This window comes from Saccopteryx bilineata, chromosome 3 (assembly GCF_036850765.1).
Source record: "Saccopteryx bilineata isolate mSacBil1 chromosome 3, mSacBil1_pri_phased_curated, whole genome shotgun sequence".
In the NCBI taxonomy this organism is placed as follows: Eukaryota; Metazoa; Chordata; class Mammalia; order Chiroptera; family Emballonuridae; genus Saccopteryx; species Saccopteryx bilineata.
In genome coordinates, this window is record NC_089492.1 from 146,934,539 (window position 1) to 146,951,753 (window position 17,215).

General features: G+C 51.5%; 1 long non-coding RNA gene across 1 annotated transcript; it reads left to right on the plus strand.

Annotated features, from left to right (window-relative positions):
• The first annotated feature begins 12,794 nt into the window (after window positions 1-12,794).
• Window positions 12,795-13,690, plus strand: LOC136328821 (uncharacterized). Its single transcript, XR_010730101.1, has 3 exons — window positions 12,795-12,871; window positions 13,279-13,347; window positions 13,657-13,690. It is a non-coding gene; the product is annotated as an uncharacterized lncRNA (long non-coding RNA).
• Window positions 13,691-17,215: the final 3,525 nt, after the last annotated feature.

Below are 17,215 nucleotides of genomic sequence, written 5' to 3' on the forward strand. Positions count from 1 at the left end.
GCGCCATCTGGAGTGCTGAGTCATACACAACTCCAGGTAAGAGACACCTGCTGTCTCATTGGGACACATACACACCCACACTGCAAAATTCTGGAACTAATGACGGAAAGGTCTAAATGTGCCATATATAAGCCTTTCTCTTAAGTTTAAAACTGTCTGAAAAATATACCACTTAAGGTAAAGCTAATTCTGCTTTCAGGAATGGCTAGAACGAGAGGTTGTGTTATTTGTTTGCTTCTTCAGAATATTCTTTATATAAAGGACACCTTAGAAATCATATGCTCAAATCCTCTGATTTCATAGGTCAGGAAGGTAAGACCTATGAAAGTGTGTGTCTTCCCATGGTCCTTCATGGTCACTACGCCTTCAGCCACCTTGAGAACATGGATGGTATCATTTCCACATAGTACCTCCAGGTTCTAGGCTGGAGCTTTTGAAATAGAAGGTTTTGAATAAATCATGCAAAGTAGAACTGGACTGTTTAAACTTTTAGTAATGTGTTGAGATTTCCTTACTAATACTTGTAGGCTTACCTTAATTTTTGCATGCATCATGTTATAATAAAATTTCTAGAGCACATTTATGGAAATAAACAAGTTTTGTTTTCTGAAAATGAGCAGAGAAGAAGTGCACTGACAGGTCTAATTAGGTTTCTGTGATCTCTCTCAAGAGCTGTGCCCTCAAATCCCCGTGGCTGTGTGTAGGCAGCCCCAACTGGAATATCACATGCCAGTGAATTAGAGTCATGAATCAGGCTCTCTGCCTGGTCCATCCACCAGCAGTACTCACAGTGCCTTTACCCATCTCCAGGATGGTAAACCCAAATGAGCACGAAACTCCTTTTTTCTGATGGTCAGTTTGAAATACGACATTATAGAATACTGTATTAAAGAACTTCAAATGACTATGAGAAGGTAGATTTTTCAGAGTATTCAATCCATGGAACTAAAGCGTCATCAAAGAAACTTAATATACACGGCAACAATGAAATGGGTAAAGAAACCTTTACAAGCCTGGATCTTAGTTGTGTTTCATGGAACGATTTATTGTAAAGTGATAGCCTAAGACAAGTATGTTTTTTGATCAAATGAACATGTGTGGTGAATTGTGCCGTTTCTCTGAGGATGCTCTAAAAGACTCGGTACACTGCCAAAGTACATAAATTCTATCACTGTCATGCAAGGTAGAATGACAGATAAATTCTGAAAACTTCTATTAATTAGTTTTGTAATAATAATTAAGAAACACATGGGGTTAATACTGGCTTTTCAGAGTTTCTTTTACTAGAGGTGTGATTATTGATCATAAGGTGAGTCTTGTGTTGCTTCAGAGAAAAACTGCCAAATTATATTCCAAAGTAGCTGTACTTGCATCCTCCCGGCAAGGAATGAGCATTTCTATTGTTCCTCATTCTCCAGAAATTGTCATTGTCATTGTTTTAGAGTTTAGCAGGTTCAGTAGGTATACAGTGCTGTCTCATTGTTGTGTTACTTTTGAAGTATCCCAATGATAGAGAGTAGGGGGAGAGGGAGGGGAAAAGAACAGGTGGTTGCCTCTCATGGTGCCCTGAATAGGGATGGAACCTGAAAGATCCACACACCAGGCTGATGCTCTATCCACTGAACTGACTGGGAACTGACAGAAGCTGAGAGTTCTCCTGGAGAGACTGGGTATACCTCAGCATGGTGTCAACCCAATGGTCAACTTTGAAACTTTGAGCAAGTTTAGTAACCCCACTGAGGCTCACATGTGACTCTTGTTACAAGGAGGACATTCAATTCTATTGTAAAGAGTTGTAGCTCTACGCTTTAAACAGTGTTAGCATTCAAAAAGTTATTTTCTGTAGACCGTCTGCACATATATCGATACTCATAAGACAACACATCACTTCAGGGTCTTAGCACATAACAGCGTTCGGCTGCCTATCTTACTTTGAGTAGGGCTCCATGGCGAGAGAGCCTAGGAGCCGTGCCAGACTTGCCCAGACTTGGTGGGAACCGCAGAACCACCTCTCACGCAGTCTGTGACTTTGGATAAGTCCCCAGACATCTGGGAACCTGTCTCCTGAGCTATATATTAAGTGTGCAGGAGGTGGGCAGGGATGATGGATGCTAGACCCACAGCCCGGGACCAGGCAGGGATTCCACCCCTGCACAATGATCATTTGTATTATTCTCATTATTCCAGAAAATATCTTGTAAATAGTTTGCTTGGTGATGGAAACTGTTTCTTTTTAATAAAATCTCAATTTTACAAAGGCTTATAGGTGCCTCTATTTTCTTTATTCCACAGAACAGGGAGTGTGGTGAGGATAATATTTAGATAATCGGCAAATCTCTTATGCCAACATTCATTGCCACGTTTTCTTTTTCCTCCTTTCAACTTTCCCTTTTTCTTCCAATGTTTAGGTAAAATAAGAGTTTTGAGGCTTCAAACACATCTGCAGCCTTCTTGTCACAGATTGAAGACTAAGATGAACCCAGGCCGGCTCTGAACTTTTATAGGGCTCAGTAGAATGAAAGCCAGGTCAGAAAAGAAAGAGTGAGTGCTCCCTGGGATCCCTGGGGCTGCCTGGGGCAGCGGATCCATAGGGGAGCCTGGGGAGGACCACAGGGAAGGGTGTAACCCATGCCCCTGCTGCCATGTGGAGGGCCTGGCTAGAGCAGGCCTAGCTCAGTGGGAAGAACGGAGGTACATTACCCTAGTGGGACCCTCCTGCTCAGCAAGGTCATTCTCATGAGCCCTGAGGGGACTGGCCCTGGGATCCCTCCCAAGAAGGAGCTGAGACTACCAAGCCTAGAAGACCAGAGACCACAGTAAGCCTGGTTCCCAAAAGAAGTAGAGATGAGTCCTGTGGGCCCTGAGCAGGAGTGAAATGTTTGCTGATGAGGGACAGGATTGAGGAGCGGCTTGTGCTAAACAAGGGGGACAGTGACATTGCTCTGCTAAAGGCCCATGCAGTTGGACCAGACTGAAGTGGCCACTTCATTTTAATTCAAAACCCTCAGCACCAGCCCTGTCCACCTAGTGACCACATAATCATCTGGCTGCAGACATGGATGGAACGTGCCGGTATGGGTGAGAAGCATCTGCACTGGGAGAGTGGGTTTTCTCCAAGCAGCTGGGGGCACCGGGGTGGGAGTCAACAACGTGCAGAGTCAGCAAAGTTCCCTCCTGCTCAGTGTTGCCTGGATGCTGAGCTTACATGCCCACCACTAGATGGAGCCAGTTCCACAGAGCCCAGGACCTCACTCTGGCACCATGCCCCTTTCCACAAGGTTACCCTCAAGCAGAATGCAGCAGAGAGAGGCTCCTGCATATGTGGGCTCTCACCCTCCGACCAGGAACATGGCTTCCCTAAGGGTGTACTGACCTCAGGGAGCTCTGCTCTGCAAATTCCCAAAGGCCTCGAAATCAAAGGCAGGCTTGGGAAGGGGGAGGTGTCTGGTCTGGAAGGGATAGGATGATGAAAACATTAGCTGCAGACACAAAAGATCGAGCAAATTACCTTCATTTCTCAGCTACTTTTATTCAGGCATGACAGGATTTTAGTCCATGCTCGGCTTTGAATAACCCAGCCAGTGTTAGAGATGTGATGCAAAGCCTAGACTTGGAAGAGCCAGGATCCAAGCCCTGGGGCACCTGTACCGAGAGTGGTTCCCAGAACACCAGAGGACCGTCTCTGTGATCGCAGTGACTCGGTGCTCAAGGATGTGGTTCGCAGAGCACTCCTCGGAGGTTAGAGGACCTGAGTGTGACTCCTGCACCTTCCCTGAGTGACTCCAACTCATTATGTTTCTGAGTCTTCATCTTTCCAAGTATAAACTGAGATGGATAATTTAATACCAGCCTCATTTAATCATTCATTCACCAAATATTTATTAAGCTCCTGGCACAGGTGAGCATGAGTCTACTGGGATTGAGAGATGAAAATAAATAAAATGATTGAATGTACAATAAGTTGTCAGGTAGTGATGAATGCCAAGTTATTGTCTGGGGTGACTTCAAGTGCCTGTGGGAACCTCTGAAGGTCCCGACTTGTTTTCTGGGCCCTTAGATACCTATAGGGTGGGGGGAAGACTGGTGACTGCTGAATGTGGCTGTCCTGAAAGCTGGGCCACCAGCAGAACTTGGTTTCGGTTCAAATGGAAGGTAATGTGAGCATCTGTAAGGAAACTGAGTTTTCCAAAGAGCAGAAGTTCCAGAGGTCTGACCTCAGCTCTGTCCTCAAAGCTGGGGACCTGGTACGTTCCCAGGGAGCTGTGGGGAGGGCTGTGTTGGATCTCGGTGTAGAGGTATAGAGATGACATGGGCAAGGTGGATGAGCGGTCAGCAGCCCACCACGGGCTTTGGGTGGTTCTGATTGGAGGAAGGGGCCCAGGTAATGGAACCTTGAGGGGCGACCTCATTTCCTTGGTGACAGGGCCCAACAGAATTTAGAATCTAGTAACCAGGCACCCCTGTCCAGCTCACTTGACTGGCGACGGTCAAGAGAGCAGGATGTTTTGTGGCTGTCTACCGCATTTCCGAGGCTCTGGGCTTTGGAAAGCCCCAAGTGAGGGGTGTTTCTCCTGCCGTAGATATCGGCACAAACCTTGGCTCCGATGCTTCTGGCCATTTGGCATGAGGCAATCTCAGGTAATAGAGGGCAGCCCGGAGCAGGCCAGTCCAGGCCAGGCCCCAACTGGGATCCTCTCTGGGCAGCCCCATACCATAGCCCTTATCCTGGTGTGTGTGCTGGAGGTGGTGAGGGAAAGGGTGGGCTGAGGGGCCAGTCCTGGGCAGCAGCAGGTCATTGGGCGTCCAAAGCCTGGCAGGTCTGTCATGTTCATTGCCCAGGTCATGGTTGGCAGGAAGGGAGGCTGAGTGCTGGGGACTGAGCTCCTCTACTCACTTGTTAATTATTTCCCTCGAGGTGTCTGTCATTTCGTGCCTCCCCCGGCTGGAAATCTTTGCGGAGGCCCCTGTGTGTCTGATGTGAACAGCAGAATCTGTGGTGGGTGTCCCCAATGGGTATGCCCAGAGAGCTTCTGACTCCTCCTGGCCCGGAACCGGGCTCTGTCTTTGTAGAGCTCAACCGAGGAGGAGAGCGTGGAGGAGCTGACTGATGGGTTCACCTACGCCAAATCCTGGTACCAGGTGCAGAAGCACCAGGCCCCCAATACCAACCATTACTGGTCTGAGGTGAGAGCAAACTCAGGGGGTCTCCACACCAGAGCCCCATGATGACCAGGGAGGACCCCAGACTCAAATCTGAGGATTTCCCTGGGGACCCCCAGGGCTTTCCCATTGCCCCATGCACAAAGGAATCTGGGACTCCCCTTCTCCCACCAACAACATGGGAGAGTAGGAAGACACTCTCACATGTTGTGGGAACGTTAGAGGAAAAAAGGATGTTGTCTCACTTCACTGTAGACCACGAGCACATCTGCATTTTGCTGTTTTGTTGTTCTCACTACCTGCCCCAGGTATCCTGTGGGGCAGTAAGCTCCACGATCCTTGCAGACCTTCGCCCAGTCTACACATCAGCACACATATAAAGGGTGCGAATGGAATAAGCTATTCCCTATGTTTCTCAGAACAGATCCCGGGGCCCTGCCAGGTCAGGAGCTGTGGCTTCACTTGTGTTCATAATATTCCATAAGGAAGGACGTTTATCACAGCCTCTCAAAGCCACCGGACCTTGACATAGTTCAGCTGAGGTGCCATTTCAGCAGTGCTGCTGGAAATACTTCAGTGTGTCCTAACGGCCTGTGTGAGTTTGCTCAGGCTGCCATAGCACAGGGCCCCATCAGGTGGCGTAAACACCAGACATTCTTGTTCTCACCATTCTGGAGACTGGAAGTTCAGATGAGGGTGTCGGCAGGGCTGTTTCTCCTGAGGGGTCTCTCCTTGGCTTGTAGATGGCCATCTTCTCTCTCTGTGTCACATGGACTGCCCCTCCTCTTCAAAAGACACCAGTCGTATTGGATTAGGACCCACCCAAGTGAACTCACTTAAACTTAATTACTTCTTAAAAGTCTATAGATCCAAATACAGGCATGGTCTGAAATTTGAGGGGTTACGACAGGTTGGAATTTGGATGACACAATTCAGCCCAAAATATATACTGTCCCCAGGTGGAGATATCTGCCCAGGTTTGGAACTGCTCTTGGAAGGACATGACATGTAAAATTTTCACAGCTGCAGACAGCTGCCAAATCAAAAAGGCGCTAGCAATGACAATGCCAACGGCAGTTTTTGATGACGGCTGCTGCCTTGCTCCCAGCCTGGCCCAGGGATTTCCCCTCTTTTTCCATGTTCACCTGTCTGACGTCAAGCTGTCCGAGGCAATCACAGTGTCCCTTAATTTTCAGTTGCCTCGTGGGTACTTTGAGGCACCTCTGCTTCTCAGCCGCCACCTGGGTTTTCTCCTTCCTGAGTCACGGGCTCTGATTCCTGTCTGGTCATCGGCTTTCTCCAGTCTGGACTCTCCAGGCATTTGCTTCTTTGTGGAATCTGGGATCTCGATGATGAGGGTCTCAGGATACCTTTTAGTGTAAAAGGAGGAGAAGTAAATGTCTTTTCTGGAGGCAGTGGTTTTCATAGGCTGTGTCTTTCCTGTACACGCTCTCTAAACTAGGGCGGGACAAGGTTCCCCACACCCTTTCTGTCCCTGTCAGCAGAGATAAGTCTCAGGTAGCTGAGAGGGAACATCCTGCAGGACAGCCCTCACTTCTGACCTGCATGACCTGAGCAGACTTTCTACATCCCTAAGCCTCTGTGTTCTCATCTCCATAATGGAGATGTCTGTTGAGGACTTGTGGGGACAATGTTTTCCATACATACTATCAATACAAGGAGGTCTGATGTTTCTCGGCTAAAAAGGTGCCTAGCAGGTCACACCAAACTTAAATGGTACTTTTAAAACCCAGAACCGTGTTCCATGTGGGCACTCCTGTCCCTCCTCTTACAAATGTCCCCGAGGCCTGGGAGTTACTGGGTGAGCTCCAGCCTCAGTCCTGCTGGTGATTCAAAGGGATGCCACTGACTGGATGTCCCTCCTCGCCCCTCCACCCCCAGTGTGCAGAAGAAGAATTAACTCTTAACCTACGTGAGTGCTGCAGGATGCGGGCCCTCCAGGAGGCACTGTGGAGATGGTGGTGGCATCCGTACCAGCTTACCCAGGGGAGACGTCGACCACATCTCACCTTCATGTCCATCCACCCGGCCTTCTCCAGAGCCCAAGCAGTTCCTGGACCAGCTGTTTACTAGGTGAGCACACGCCCCCCTTCTTTGGCACAGTGGTGACTCTGCCCACTGCTAGCTCTGTGTCTTGAAAATGTCACCACATGTGTCTGAGTTTCAGTGTGCTCCTCTGAAAAGTGGGGTGGTAGAGGACGAACCTCATAGGGTTCTGTAGGGGCCACTGTGGGACAAGCCATGGCAGGTGCTACCTGCTGTCTGGCTCCGCAGAGAGGGCTGCTGGACGTGCTGTGGTTCTGTGGCCGTTCTTTCTCTCCCCTGAGAACAGTCACCTGTCTCACCCATCAGTGGCCTGTGGCATCTGAGTTTGGAAAAGTCCATGGGAAACAACCTGTTAAGCAGTTCGACACTTCACCTTAGCCGGTCTTGTCCTGGTCCTTGGTGTAGCCAGATTAAGGATCTCTGGGGATCGCAAGGGCCCCGGGCCACTCAGATACCTGGGAGGGCCCCTGGCTGGAGTTCACTTCCTCGGCAATGTGTGGTAAGCTCTTACTATCACCAGGCACTTTGTCGACACTTAGCACAACTCAGTGAATAAGCAGACACAATCCCTGGGCCTCAGTGCTAGTCAGTGAGTCGGACAGTCACAATAGACGTCATTCGCAGGTCCTGTCCACCATCCTTCAGATCTGATGCCATGAGGCTCTTCTATACATCTGGAGGAATACCTCCTATAATGACCGGGGTGACATACCACAGGACCAAATGAAAAAGTGAGTGGTCCTTGGGTCCAGAAAGGAGGCCTCCTGTGACAACAGAGCGAGGACTGGGAGGGGGGAGTGCCTGGCAGAACGGTGATCTTACACACCTGCTGATTCCCAAGGGAGGACTGAGGTCTGGTAAGCTGCCACTCCAGGAAGACAAGGTCAAAGGAATTGTGAATGAGGCCAAGCCCCAGAACCAGAGGGGAGGCTAGGATGAGTTGTCCCCTCAAAGTCCCATGCCCACCACAGACCCATCCCGCTCTGCCAGTTCCTCCACATCCATCACCTGACCACCTCGCCAGGCTCAGAACAGAACTGAGGTGAGCAGCCTGCTCACAGCTGTCTCAATCCTCAGTCCCGATGCCCATATGCAGAGAGGGCTGGGGTGGGCAGTGTACTGGACCTTCAGAACTGGCAGTGGGAGAAAGGAGACTACTCACACAGACTCTGTGTTAAACCTGTGGGATCAGTAGGCCTGCTGCTCCCAGGACAGCCACAGGGTTGGGGTGGCACTGGGCTGTCCCCTGGAGAGCCACCACAGGCTTACAGAAGGGCCCGGTTCCAAGGAAGGGTGCATGGGAGAGCAGTGTGGAAGGACAGACCAGGTATCTGACTCTGCTGCCCACCTGCCTCCCCCAGGGCCATTGCTTCTGTGATGGGAACCTGGCCGGACCAGCTACAACATTTTGGCCAGCCCCTGCTTGCACCCTGGTTCCAGGTGAAGCAGGCCTTCGTGGAGGTCATCTGCCCTGTCTCACAGCGTGAGGGCCATGTCCGAATTCTTTGCATAGAGCTGGAACATCTAGAGCCCTCGAAGGCAGAGCTGGAAGGTGAGGGGACTGCAGTCTGGGAAGATGGTGGGGTGGGGTGGAGCGAGGGCAATGCGGCGGGCTCATGGGCGAGCTCCCCTAAAGGTAAGGGCATCTTTCCTGTCTCTAGAAAAGCAACGGGAAAGTCAAGTGTGTGTATGAACCTGTCTCTTTACCCTGCTCCAGAATCACCTCCAGAGTTCCAGAACACAGAGCCAGAGGAAGGGCCCGCTCCAAGGCTAGAGCCTGGTCCAGCTGTGCTAGGGCTGAAGTCAGTGTCCACTTCTACCACCCCCTCCAGATCTGGAGCACGCACTGACCTCATCTTCAGCCCCCGGGCCAGCTCTCCAGCTGGGGCCTTCGGGACCAGAAGCTCTGATCCCAGTTCTAACAATAGAGCCAGCTCCATCCCCAGCACCAGAAGACCGCTGTGCTGTGACCACTGAGCAGCTAAGGAGGAGAAGTGTTGACATCCTGACCTTCCTCCAAGACTGGTGGCAGAGCAACTGACAGCGATGGACGTGGTGAGCACCTGGGCTCTCAGGGTGGGGCGGGACAGGCCTCCCTCTGCAGTCTGCTGCCGAGCCACCTTGTCCTGATCCAGTCTCCTACGATCTGGAAACAAATCGCAGCTCCACCACTCACCACCCATGGGTCCTGGGCAACTTTCTCCACCCCCACGCCTCCACTGTTCACCTGCGGACAGTGGAAGTTGGACATTCACAGGATCCATGGGTGCAGAGGGGCTGAGCAGATGAGAGGAGGCAGATCACACAGGAAGCTGGGGGTGGGTCCTGTTCTGCTGGGTGGGAGGGGAGCTCACTGTGTGCAGCCATGTCCATGGGTCTCCCAGCCATCCTGCCAGGAGGCTCAACAGCCTCGGCACTTATTAGGCACCTGATGTGTACCACACTTAACTACAAGGGAGACAGACAAAGCCTGTGGTTGTAGCCACCACGGGGAGTGTGAACTGACTGGGGATTCAGACCAGAGGAGCCATCGGATGCTGGAGGGTGGGCCCTTGGGATGAGCAGACTGAAGCTGCATCCTGGAGCTTGGAGCTAGTGAAGATGGGCTGGGGAAGACACTCCTGTTTCTTTCCAACCTGTCTTGTGACCTGGGTCACACAGTGCTGGTGCCCTTGGTGAACAGAAAATAAATCCCAGGCACTCCAAGGCTCAGGCCTATTCCTCAGCTTCCTGAGCTTCAGTGTTGACCAGTGGCCCCTGCAGGGGACTGGGGTACAGTGAGCTGGGGTGTGGCAGGGGTGGGTGACACTCCCTTTCTCCCCAGGAGCTGTTCAAGAAGGTAGTGCCCCACCAGTGCCGGGCATCTATGTGGTCCCAGAGGAACAAGCCTGGCAAGGAGCACCTGACATCCACTGTGTGCGCCACTGTTAAACATTTAATTGTGTGGTCACCTGTGTGATCACCACCTGCCTTGGGGACCCAAGCATGAAGGCCCGGGACAGGGCCAAAGTGGTGGAGCACTGGATTAAGGTGGCCAAGGTATGTGGTGGGCGGCCCAGCGGAGACCCATCTAGAGCCTTGAGCAACGCCGCTGCTGCTTCCCCAGTGCCCAGGGCTGAAGTCTGAGCTCTGAGCGCCGCGGTCCTTTCTCTGCCAGGGGCATGCTGACTCTTGACCCACAGGTCCCATTCGTGCGGAATTTCAGTTCCTACTGGCTTTGCCTTTGGTTGAGCTAAAATCCTCCTGTCTGTGAGTGTTGGTCTTGGGTCTGAAATGAGCCCACCCTGAGCATCTGTCCACCAGCAGGCGGTGTGGTCAACTGAGGGGGGACGGATGCAAGAGCTCCCTCCCAAGCTTATCTCCCCTCCCCCAGAGTGCAGAGCCCTCAGGAACTTCTCCTCCCTCCAACGCCATTCTCTCAGCCCTGCGGAGCACGTACCGTCCATCGTCTACAGAAGACGTGAAGAAGGTTTCCAGGTGAGTAGGCCTCTCCCCATAGGAGGATGGGGGTGAGGAACCCCCATATGTCTCCCAGTGTCCCCGCAACAGCTGGCACCTACTGGGGAGCAGCCAGCTCTGGGGACAAGGACTGGGTGGTGGGTGGGGTCGCTCAGCCTCCCTGGGACCTCAGGGTTCCAGTTCTGCTGCAGAAATCAGTTTCCTAAAATGTCGGAGACTGCACTGAGCCAAACTGAAGATCTTCAAGTGTCTATAGCACCAGAACCCTGTGCCCAGTGAACCCCAAACTGGTCAAAACAGAGCTTCCCCATGAGATGGGAATGGAGGCCCAGGTGTCCAACATCAGAGCCCGCCCAGTCCCAGGGAGACATTCCTCTCAGAGGAACCCAGTGAAAACCCTCACCTCTGCGGTTTGAAACATTAGACTGCCAAAAGGAATTTACCCTTAAACACTGCCTTCCCGCACGCAGTATTCCTAACTGTCTTTCCCTCAACCCCCCCCCCCCCCAGGAGGAACAGCTATACAATGCAAAAGCTGTGTAAGGAAGAAGACCGCTCAGGGATCAGGGGACTGCTCATAGAGGTAGAGCAGAGGCTGGAGGTCTGGAAAGAGAGGAGGGTGGGAGGGACGGGGGACTTGCAGGATGTGGCTTTGATAGTTTGTTACTTGAGGATTCTCTGAGAATTTTCACCCTGTCTGTCCCGATTAACAGGTAGAGGGATCTGTTTGGTCTGTGGGCAGGTGGGAGGCAGTTCGACGGGCAGGAGGCCCTGGTCGTGGCGTGAAGCGGTGGTGGCTGAGCTGTCCCAGGTCGGGGAGCACAGCCGGCAGGCTGAGTGGGTCTCTGGCTCCCAAGCTGGGCCCTCCCACTGGCACTTAGCTTCTTCCAGGCTGCTGGGTGGGTGGGGTGGGCGGGGTACTTTTCTTCCCTAAAGCAGCCAGCCTGTCCTCAGGAAGCCAGGCCCCTGTGGCTCCTTCTGTCTTCACCACACCTCCAAGGGCTGGGCCCCCTGCTTGCCCAGGGTTGGGCACTGTAGGGGATTCCCGCGGGCCAGGTGAACAAAAAGACTGCTTGGCCTCAGGCCCCAGTTGCTGGCCCAGAGACAGAGAGTGTGCGGCCTGTGACTTCCCACTGCCCTTCTTGCCCTCTCTGCGTCAGTCCCAGTCAGAATTCTCACCTGGCCCAGTGGGCAATAACACGCCCCAGGTGGCTTCTGAGAGGTATCCAGGGAATATGCATTGTTAGTAGGTCCTCCCTGAACAGACCTCAGAAGCTTCACATCAACATGGAGACCAAGGATCCTGTCACCTCCCACCCGGACAGTCAGATGGGGCACCTTGGGGGTCCCGTCCCTGAGTGGGTGAAGAAAGACTGCTGGGCAGGGGAAGGTCCTGAGGCATTCCTTGGGGAGGTGAAGGCTTGGCATGGCCCGGGGTCCAAACTGGTGGGCAGAGACCCCAGTGGGGTAGGGTGAGCAGCAGATGCTCAGTCAGACTCCTAAGACATCCTCATCCACGGTTTGGCCCAGATGGGCGCCTGGCCACAACCAGAGAGCCCAGAGGACAAGGCTCTGGTCGGTGGGGCTGGGAGTGAGGTGAGGTCACATGGGACTGAGCCTCTGCCCCTCTGGCTGGAAGGGGCCGGTGGCCTCTCCTCTGCGGGCCCTGCGCCAGTCACTGTCCCTTGATGGCTTCTGTCTCCTCCTGTGGGAAATGGAGGAATGACCATCCTATGCTGCCGACCTCACAGAGTGATCATGAGGTTCAGGGAGGAAAAGACTGCAGGGCTTTCTTCCCTGTTCCACCTGGACAGTGAGGGCGAGGACAATGATGACAGTAATGGGACACTGAGTCCTCATGAGAACCTGTGAGCTAGGTGGCAGCCTCTCACTTTCCAGAGGAGGAAACGGGTTGGGGAGGCCAGGGCCCAGGCCTAGGGTCCCAGGCCGAGTGAGTGTTGGAGCTGGGAGTGTTTCAGTATGAGTGCATGCTGGAGTCAGAGTGGCACTGGTGTCAGCTGGCTGGGTCAGATGTCCGGGGTCTGAGGTCAGGGCTGGGTTGGGAAATGGGGTGAGGGGAGTACACCCTCAGTGACCCTGTCCTGGACCCTGGCAGGAGCAGCCCTCCAGGCTTGCCACTCTGATCCTGAGACTCAGGGGAGCTCAGAGGAAGCTGCCAAAAAAGGTGAGCGAGCCTGTCTGCCTGCGGGGGCGGGGGAGGGGGGGGAGGGCTCCCAGCTGGAGGCTCCTCCCTCCTGCAGGCCCACCTCCTGTTCCCACAGAACCTAAAGCCCTTTATTGGAAGTGACCAAGAGGAGGGCCTGGAAGGCCTGGGGCAGGATGGATAAGGAGGTGGGGCTGGGCCCAGGACCACAGACCCTGTGATTTGCATAGAGTAGGCCCTGGGAGGTGATTCTGTGGAGTCCTTGGAGAGTGAGGGCAAGGACAATTGAGGGCAGGGTCAAGGGTCCTGGGCTGCTCCATGTGGGAACCCAGGGGTGGGCCAGGAGGCTGAGGGGGGGAGGCTTTCAGGGAAGGTCTGCGGGGGCAACTGGAGCAGGGGCTCATCCCACCCTCACCTATTTGGCCTAGTGTGTCCCCTTCCTTGGCACGTTTTTGTCTGACCTGGATAAGCTGGGCACTGCCATGGATTGTGTGAAGGTTGGTGACCTGGGCCTGGGCTGGGGTCATCAGCATTGGCATTTGGGGAGAGATAGCCCCTATACTGAGCCCTGAGTTCCCAGCACAGCCGCCCTGGGTGCTGCGGTGTTGTGTCCATTATAAGGGTTTATGTCCCCACACCCTCTGGAGCCCAGAGCCTGGCCTGGGTCCAGGTCCTGTCTTTCTGTATTCCCGCCCCCTCCTGGAACCTGGTGGGAGTGCAACACAAGAAGGGGTGGCATGGGGCTAGTCATGACCAGGGCGCTCCTGCTGATGGAATTTGGCCATCTGTCTTCGTCTGTCTTCCAGGGGACTCACGTCAGCTTGGAAATAGAGAAGGAGGTGAGAGCTGGGGCCCTTCCTGCAGGCAGGGAGGGGAGGGAAGTCAGAGACCCCCTGGCCAGTACTCTCCTGGGCTCCATCCCCAGCCTCTTACACTTATTGGGAGAGTTGGGTAACAGAGTGGGAGGCCCCTCAAACTGGTGGCAAACGGGAGGGGACAGCATCAGGATAATTTCCTGGAGGAAGCGCTGAGGATGCTCATCTCTGAGCACAGGTAGGGCTTGGATGGAACTAGGGGGATAGGAGGGTGCCCATGTGTGCCAAGTCCCAGGATAAATCCCCTACCCACTCCCGACCCCCACTCAGGCCATAACTGTATCCTCTCTCGTTCCCTCCCACCCCAGGAACAAATGTCCTGGAGGAGATAGTCCTACGGCAGGAGGTGGCCGAAAAATACAAATTCGAGCCCAAGGAGCAATTCGTGTCTGGTTCCAGCCCAGGAGCAGCTCAGCGAGACTGAGAGGTGAGGCCCAGCAGGAGCTGGGCGTGAGCAGGGGTGGACTCCCTGCTGACCAGTCCAGAAAACCTGTGTCCATGGCTCCCTGGCCAGCCCAGACCTTGTTGTGTAGCAAGTCCTGGGACACCTGAGCCGTGCCTCCTGGGTGGTCGGGTCACAGGTGTCATTCTGTCCTATAGTTACATCCTATCCTGCCAGCTGGAGCCTCGGTCCTAGCAGGCAGCAGAACACTCCAGGCCAAGAACTCTAAAGGGCTTTGAGCTTCATTCTGAGAAGGAAAAGAAGTCATCAGAAGATTGAAAGCACAATTGCAAATGATTCTTTTTTCTTTAAACTTATCTATTTATTTTTATTTAATATTTACATTTTAGATATTTGAAGTATTTATTTACCAATAATTTTTTTTAAATAAATTTTTATTTAATGGGGTGACATCAATAAATCAGGGTACATACATTCAAAGAAACATTTCCAGGTTATCTTGTCATTTAGTTCTGTTGCATACCCATCACCCGAAGAGAGATAGCCCTCCGCCACCCTCCATCCAGTTCTCTCTGTACCCCTCCCCCCTCCCCTTTCTCCCTCTTCCTTCCCCTCCCCCCCCACCCCCCGTAACCACCACACTCCGTCCATGCCCTCTTAGTTTCACTTCTATGTCCCACCAATGTATGGAATCCTGCAGTTCCTGTTTTTTTTTTTTTCTGATTCGCCCATTTCACCCCACACAATGCTACCAAGGACTCCACCATTCCACTGCAAGTGATCCGATGTCATCATTTCTCCTAGCTGAATAGTATACCATGGTGTATATGTGCCCCATCTTCCTTCATCCAGTCCTCTATTTTTTTTTGACAGTGATTATAAAGCCTTTAAGCAAACTCTTGGCCAATACAGCAAGAATCCATAAAAGAGTAGTTGTCCTTAAACATGTTCACCAAGTCCAAGTTGGCCCCCATCACCATGCCAAATCCCTGAAAAATGCAACCCAACCACAGTTCAGTCTGTTAGGAGCTGTCACAGGAGCAGGAGTCCAGGAAAGTTCCCACACAGGAAAAGTCCGCATGGCACTGGAATTGTTGTCACCATTCTATACTTTGCAGGCTCATGTCCAATTCCCAATGACCGCTGCTTCTAGCTGGTAATGATTCAGGTAGACTGGAAAAAGCCATTTGCAGCATGCGGTGATATGGAGCTTCTGTTCTCCTCTGCCTGGAGAGATAAGACCAAGTTGCTTTTTCCCCTGGAGCTCTGTGACTGTGGCCTGGTAAAGAGAACCTTGGGATACACTAAGCTAGGTGGCAAAGGTAAATTCATAATACAAGTTGGCAAAGGAGGAAAGAGAGCTCTAAATTAGAGTAGTCCCAGCCTGAAATATGAGTGGGGCATTGATTACCAATAATTTTTACAGAGAAAAGAGCTGGCAAATTAATATAGAATGCTCCCATGTACCTTTTTACCCCAGACATTTAAGTAATATCACTGAGAGTGATAACATAGTCATTGAACCAATAAATTAACCTAGGACAATACTATTAAACAAATATAGAACTTATTTGAATTTCACCAGTTTTTCCAGTAAACAACACAACCATAAAAAACTGAAAAATATCAGTGAATATCAAACCTCATGATATATGTTTCTATGTACAAACAATAGGAGACATTAAGAAGGAAAAATGTTCCATTTTCTTTAAAGGATTTAAGACTGCATATATCAAAAACATCATAGACATGACAGAAAGAAACTGGGAAATTTCTTGAAATTCCAGTTTATTGGGGTGTTATGGTTAACAAGCCCATATAGATTTCAAGAGTACATTTCTATAGTACATGAACTGTGTATTGCATTGTGTGTCTACCACCAACACTAAACCATCTTAGGTAACCGTATGTTGGAAAAGATTCCTTCAAATAATCTCATTGACGGCCTTGCCTTTTCATGAACTTTATCCTCATGGAAAACATGCTTGGTTACAAATCTGTCCTCATGGAAACTCTTAGCTTTCAGGTAAAAGTTTATAAACTAAGAATCTTCAAATATTAAGAGTAGCACCAATAAATACCATACTTTTGCTGAGTGATGCCATACATTTCCACAGCAAGAGTAGGAATTACCTTTATGCTTGTTTAAATGATGAGAAATAGAAGATAGTAATGGTAGAACTAGCTCCCTGGGGTCCCCACTTCCAAGATGACCAAGGAGAGAAGAACAACCGTCATGCCAAAAAAGGCTGTGGCCACGTGCAGCCTAATTCTTTTGCACCAGCTTAAGGACAAGGCCATTAAGAAGTTCTTCATTCAAAACATAGGTAGAGGCCGCAGCTGTTAGGGGCATTTCAAGGCGAGTGATCTTCAATGCTTTTGCGCATCTCAAGCTGTACGTGAAACATGGCCCTGGCGGAGAAAGGGGGCTCATCCTGTACTCCTGTTATTGTTGGACACGATCTTCTGTGCTTGGACAGTGTCTAGGTTTATTCCAGCTTTGCCAGGGGTGAACACAGGCATTCTGATGTAGACGCTGGCTGGAAGAGTGCTCTGTGGATAGAGCAACGACCAGGGTATGGACGTCTGGGTTTAATTTCCGGTCAGGGCACACAGGAGAAGTGACCATCTGTTTCTCACCCCATCCCTCTCCCTCTCCTCTCTCTCTCTCCTTCTCACAGTCAGTGGCTTCATTGGTTCAAGGGTCCCCACTGCAGCCCAGGGAGATAGCTCGATTGGAGCACATCAGCCTCAGGTGCTAAAAATAGCTGGGTACTAGGTAGAGCATCAGCCCAGATGCGGGTTGCCAGGTGGATCCCTGTTGGGATGCATGTCGGATTGGGCCTCACTATCTCCCCTCCTCTCCTAAAAAAGAATACACATATTCTAAATTTTGTATGTATGAATTTTGAATCATTTTATCAAGTTCCTTTGGAATTTGGGGAACTCCTTCACTTGCTCCTTTAACAGCTATGTATTGCGCGCCTCCTATGGGCCAAGTACTAGAAGCGCAGTGGACTACCCAAAGAGTTTGTAAGGTGGCAGATTTGCATCCAAGTGTCAAACCACAAGATATAAAACGTGAAG